The sequence below is a fragment of the Odocoileus virginianus genome, chromosome 14 (assembly GCF_023699985.2).
Source record: "Odocoileus virginianus isolate 20LAN1187 ecotype Illinois chromosome 14, Ovbor_1.2, whole genome shotgun sequence".
Classification (NCBI taxonomy): domain Eukaryota; kingdom Metazoa; phylum Chordata; class Mammalia; order Artiodactyla; family Cervidae; genus Odocoileus; species Odocoileus virginianus.
Window position 1 is genome coordinate 16244885 of NC_069687.1, and position 6770 is coordinate 16251654.

General features: G+C 37.5%; 1 non-coding gene across 1 annotated transcript; it reads left to right on the forward strand.

Moving 5' to 3' along the window:
• The first annotated feature begins 5469 nt into the window (after window positions 1-5469).
• LOC139038340 (U6 spliceosomal RNA) lies at window positions 5470-5576 on the forward strand. Its single transcript, XR_011491332.1, has one exon. It is a non-coding gene; the product is annotated as a U6 spliceosomal RNA (small nuclear RNA).
• Window positions 5577-6770: the final 1194 nt, after the last annotated feature.

Below are 6770 nucleotides of genomic sequence, written 5' to 3' on the forward strand. Positions count from 1 at the left end.
CTGGGTGAGGGCAGGGGGTGATTTCTAAGCTGCAGAAACTGGGTCCTTGTGAGCTCACTGCCTAGACCTGGTGCTTCTGCTGCCTTCTTGTACCCAGAAAGGAACAGGTCTATTGCCCTCTAGCCACATTGCCTCTCCTTCTTTCCCTCCTGTGGATTCTCCCATCATCCATCTGGTCTTCCTCTAAAGGCCAGTTGAAGATGGTCCATTCCAGTTTCCCAAGTTAGGTTTGTGATGTGACATGCTCTTGCCCTTGGCCCTACCTCCTTCCCTTCCTCGCTTGTGCTGAAGGCAATTGCTGGTTTTCTTTCCCAATTATTTTCCTGGTAGGTTTTATTTACCAGCTTTCCTGGTGGCTCAGATGGTAAAGCATCTGCCTGTAACGTGGGAGACCTGGGTTCAATCCCTGGGTCAAGAAGATCTTCTGGAGAAGAAAATGGCAAACCCACTCCAGTGCCCTTGCTTGGAAAATTCCATGGATGGCAGAGCCTGGTAGGCTACAGTCCATGGGGTCACAAAGAGTCAGACATGACCAAGCGACTTCAATTTCCTTTCACTTTTTGTTTACTCCCCAAATCCCTGAACCAGATGTGGGGACACCACACTCCCAAAACCTGAGTGTAGTCCAGCTTTTTCCTGTTGAGCTTTCAGTTTCTCCTGCTGTGCCTAGGGGCACTTGGGCTGGGGAGGACACTGCCCCTGCCTAGGTATTTATAGATGCTTTACTCAAGCTCAAACAAACAAAAGATGTCAAATATATCTCCTAGCACACACCCAGATATATAATGCATTTCTAAACAATGTATAAAACTGTATATTAGAAAAATAGATAAAATATAAAATAGTGTATTATTTGCCAGATATTCCCAATCCCAATGTCATCTACTATCTACACAAGTGTTACTTTCTCTGGTGTGGTGTTTATTTATCATACTCTTCAAAATATTAGGAAAACATTCTTGACTTATAGAATATATAGAAATAATGACTATTTTCCACTATCTAAGTCTAGAATGAAAGTCCTTCAGATATATTACTGTATAAAGGATTGCTCTGTCTTACATGAAAATATTACACCGTTCTGTGTCTCCTGTCTATATTGTACAGCTCTGTCCCAGGTGTGAAATGTGAAAGTCGCTCAGTTGTGTCTGACTCTTTGCAACCTCAGACTTTACAGTCCATGGGGTTCTCCAGGCCAGAATACTGGAGTGGGTAGCTGTTCCCTTCTCCAGGAGGTCGTTCCAACCCAGGGATCAAACCCAGATCTCCCCCATTGTGGGCAGATTCTTTACCAGCTGAGCTACCATGAAAGCACAAGAATGCTGGAGTGGGTCGCCTACCCCTTCTCCAGGGCATCTTCCTGACCCAGGAATTGAACCGAGGTCTCAGGCTTTGCAGGATTCTTTACCAACTGACCTACTAGGGAAGCCCAGGTGGCTCAGGGGTAAAGAATCCACCTGCCAATGAAGGAGATGCAGGGGATGTGGGTCTGATCCCTGGGTTGGAAAGTCCTCCTGGAAAAGGAAATGGCAACCCACTCTAGTATTCTTGCCTGGGAAATCCCATGGACAGAGGAGCCTGGTGGGTTACAGTCCATAGGGTCACAAAGAGTGGGACACAAGTGCACAGACATATTTATGAAATGTTTTCTCCGATTTCACCTCTAGCTAATTCAAGTCATTCTGAATATTGCTAAAGAATTTCCTCATTTGGGTTTCCCTGGTGGTTCAGATGGTAAACAATCTGCTTACAATGCAGAAGACCCTGTTTTGATCCTTGTGTTGAGAAGATCCCCAGAACAAGGAAATCAAAACCTACTCCAGTGTTTTTACCCGAGATATCTCACGGATGGAGAACCTGGCAGGCTACAGTCCATGGAGTAGCAAAGAGTCAGATACAACTGAGTCAAATTTCCTTATTTAGGAAGACTTCAAATTATTTTATAATTATATTTACCTGTCTACTTTGATAACTGTGATTTCTTTGAAATGTCAGTATCTACCTATCCTGAAAACCTGCGTAGCATGTGGGTATTTTGGAAACTTGTGTATGTACACACACACACACACACACACACACACAAACACACAATTGGGTGCATCACCGACTCAGTGGACATGAGCTTGAGCAAGCTCCGGGAGTTGGCGATAGATTGGGAAGCCTGGTGTGCTCAGCCCACGGGGTCACAAAGAGTCGGACATGACTGAGCGACTGAATTGAACTGAACTGAATTATTTCTAAGGTAATTTGAAGACATAAGATTTGAATCAGAAGGTCTATTTTAAGTTTTTAACAACTTTTTTAACTTTCATTATGTAAGAGCAGAATCCCATGTAAATAGGTCACTTAAGGTTTAGAATCTTATTAAAAATCTTTCATACTGGGAGAATGAAGAATCTTTGATTTGCTTTATGTTTTAAATATACATTTTTAAGTTTTACAGATTTTTTTTTCTTTCACTACAGAGAAAGGCATAGTTTTGATAATTATTCTGCTTTTTGCACATTATCAGAAGGATGTAAAGTGTATTTACTGACATTAATAAGTTACTCTCTGGCATCATTATTCGCTAATGAGCTTATTTCAGAATGTTTGCAAGCTTATGTGACAGGATGACATTTTATTATATGAATAAGGTCAGCTCTGTTATTTAGTTCTTGAAAGAAAAAAAAATTTCTTCTTGAAATGTGAAGCTATTAAGTACATTTGACTCAAAGCTTGCTTTAAAGTCAAGAAGTGGCACCTCAAATTCATGTAGCTGCTCTAACCTATAAGGTGGAGTTTTGGCAATTATAAGGGGATGTCAGGAGGTACTTTGCAGATAGTGATTAGCCATGTTAAAGGCTATGTTCAAGCTAAATTTTGAATGGCACAGTGGCTATTATTTGAAAGAGCAAGATATACAGACTTAGAAGTTGAAATGTAGTTTACTCTGTCTTCCTTGAAACTTCCTTGCCTTCATCATCCACTGTCATTAAAAATATCAGGATCACCATAATTAGGGGCTCTAAGAAACAAGTACACATTATTTTTAGTTGCCTCAGATGCCAAAAAAAAAAGGACTTGGGTTTTGGTCTTTGGAAATGAGAAGGTTTGGGAATGTTGGCATAAATCTCTAAAATTGTGAGATTGACTTTTTATTAAAATAACTGTTGCGATTGTAGGATAAATTGAAATGGAAAAAAAAATCATCTAGAAAGAAGCATATCTCAGTGAAAGCGAAATTTTAGAGTCCTTGATTGTGACAGTATTCCTTTTTGTCAATTGCATTTGTCTCATAATAATTTTCAAGTTGATTAAGGTGGTTATTGTTATAATCATTATATAATTGTTATAATATAACTTGGAATATGAGGAGAAGGAGATAAAGTAGCATTTCCACTGGTGATTACAGAGAAGGTATAGGGAGTAAGTTTAATAAAAGCACTGTCCTGTAAGATGAGCAATATTTTGGAAGATTAAAATGTGAAGTGCTTTGTTTTATCTCTTTGTAATTGCAGGAGCCCAGTTGTATTCACTCATGTCTCCTTTGAATGCTTTGTGAATAGTAGCACTCAGAGACAGTGAAATTTATTTCCATATATTTTCTCTTCCCTTAAGTAAAGGCATATTTTCAGTGAATTAAAAAAAAAACTTTTTAGTCAATTTTTTTTTGGAGTACAGTTTTTTTTTTTTTTGTTTTGTTTTGCTACATTGTGCAGCATATGGGGTCATAGTTTTCCAATCGGGATGGAAAACCCTGTGTTTCCTTGTCGTGGAAGCATGGAATCTTAACCGCTGGACCACTAGGGAAGTCCCTTCAGTGAGTTTTTAGGTATATGATAATTAACTTCTTTGACCCCAATAATATAAAACTACAAGACAGACAAATTTCAGGATTTGATATATACTAAAAATGAGATTTAACTTCTATGCAGATGTGTTTCATTATCTCAGACAAGCTTCTATTCTTTTTGCTGTGGTCTGTATGCAACATAATAACTTGGTTAGGCTGAAATGTGAATCAAGGCTACAGAGAGAAAACAGAACAAAGCAACTAAGGGAGCCCATGGAGCACAGCCTGTTTGAGTGGACAGGAAACACTGCTGGGAGGAAGATTGGAGATTAGCAACATGGACTATCCAATTTTGGATTTCCCAAACTCAGTCATCTAATTCTACATGTTTTCTTCTCAAAGTAGATTCTTTTGGCAGGTAGGGATTGTAACATACTGTATTCAAGTGGAGGTGCAACATGAGGAGTCTGCATGTAGGTAACAGTGATAACATTTGGCAAAGTGATAGTGAATGTCCTAAGTGAATGTCCTTGATCCTTGTGACTCAAGATAGCACAGCAATAACTGATGGGACTCCATAGAGAAGAAGAGATCAGGACCTGTGGCAGCAGCAAACAGGAGGAAATAATAATTTAAAAAACATTGCCAATCGAGAGATCTCTCAAATTCATCATTGTATGTGTGCACAGTGAGCAACTAACATGCTCAGTCATCAGTCATGTCTGACTCTGTGACCCTATGGACTGTAACACACCAGACTCCTCTGTCCATGGATTTTCCCAGGCAAGATCCTGGAGTGGATTGCAATTTCCAACTCGAGAAGATCTTCCCACTCAGACATCAAACCTACAGCTCTTTTGTCTCCTGCATTGCAAAGCAGATTCTTTACCACTAACACCACTGTGGAAGCCCCAGATTCATCATTAGTGCTCTAGGAAAACATTGCTCTTTTCAGGGAACACGGCTCAGTTTAAGGGGCATTTTATTTGACAATTAGGCAAGAATGAATGAGGAGAAAGAATTTGGAACTTGCTATCATTATTTTTTGTTATATTTTCATATTCATATTTAACTTAATATGTATGTTGTAAATTGTTTCAGAAGTACAGAATGAGAACAAATGTCCAATTTTAATCTTAGCCTCAGGTTTTAAATATATGTATGTATAAAGTGAATAAATTGCAATCTGTTAATATACAGATAAGTATTAATACTCTCAATGGACATGAGTTTGAGTAAACTCCGGGAGTTGGTGATGGACAGGGAGGCCTGGTGTTCTGTGATTCATGGGGTCACAAAGAGTCGGACACAACTGAGCAACTGAACTGAACTGATTAATACAATCTTGAGAGTTTTATTTAGGAGGCTTAAGTAAGGGAAAACACAAATAAACAAACTAGGAAGACAAAAGTCAGTAAACCATGATGGAGTCCAAGCACCTCACTACTCAGACATGAATGAAGACACACACTTGGTTACACATGCAATAGACTCTACTGGGGGCAAGGATAATTATTTACCTGATTTTAAGAATTGTAGATCAGATTATATCTTCAAGATTTTTCAAAATTAGAGCTAGTGTTATATGATTAGAGTATGTAAAGCAATTGTGATACTGTCCCTGAAAATAGTGTTTTAAAATAATATCTTCTATTTGATTTTCAGTTCCTAATGTTACTTTTAAAACTATTTTGGTGCTCACTTCAGCAATACATATGTTAAAATTAGAACTATACAGAGAAGAATAGCATGGCCCCTGCTTAAGGATGACATGTAAATCTGTGAAGTGGATCGGGTGGAGAGGGAGGTGGGAGGGGGGACCGGGATGGGGAATACATGTAAATCCATGGCTAATTCATTTCAATGTATGACAAAAACCACTGCAATGTTGTAAAGTAATTAGCCTTCAACTAATAAAAATAAATGGAAAAAAAAAAGAAAAAGAAAAGAAAAATTAGGAAAAAAAAAGTAATGTATATATAACTGAAGCACTTTGTTGGATAGCAGTAATTAACATATTATTGTAAGCCAATTACACTTCAATAAAAACAACTTAAAATTAAAATTTTATTTTAAAATAAAAATTGAATATATTTAAGGTATAAAATATGATTTGGTATACATATGAAAAGCTTACTACTGTCAGGTTAATTAACATATCTTTTCCTCACATAGCAATCTTTTGTGATCAAAGCACCTGAAATCTACTCTAAAATATCTGTAGGAAATTTCAATGAGTTTTAAAAATCCCCTGCTATATTTAAAGGTCACAAATTAGACATATCATATGAATCTCTTAGAACAATGATATGCAATTATAAGTAAACACTTTAAAAGTGTTGTTATTATCTATACAAATTCTGTATATTGTATCACCCTTATGTAAAAAATTAGTGTATTTTAAAAATGATTTTTTAAAGGTAGAGACTAACTTGATGTCACATTTACAAGTATATTTGCTCACATATTCTTGGGGTTCCTTCTAATAAGACCTGTATACTCAGACTAAGTAAATTCATATTTTTTCACTGTATGCTCAAAAGTGCTCTGAGTGATAAACTACCCTCGTATCACTAATCTTGTCACTTTAGTAGCCTACAGATTTTTCTCTTGGAAATCAAGTCTCGACTGATTAATATCTACTGCCTTATGAATCTCAAAACTATTAGGCTGAAAGCAAGGTGTTATTTGATGATTGTAAGTTTGATGCATAAAGCAGGGTGCTCAAAGCTGGTGCTCTGGGACAACCCAGAGGGATGGGGTGGGGAGGGAGATGGGAGGGGTTTTCAGGATGGGGTGACACATGTGCTTCCATGGCTGATTCATGTTGACGTATGGAAAAAACCGTCACAATATTGTAAAGTAATTATCTTCCAGTTGAAATAAACAAATTAATTTAAAATATTAAAAAATAGTATTGTCTCTTAATGGAAAGCTACAAATCCCAAGTAAGAAAAACAGCAGATGGATATAAAATGAGCCAGTTATAATCAAG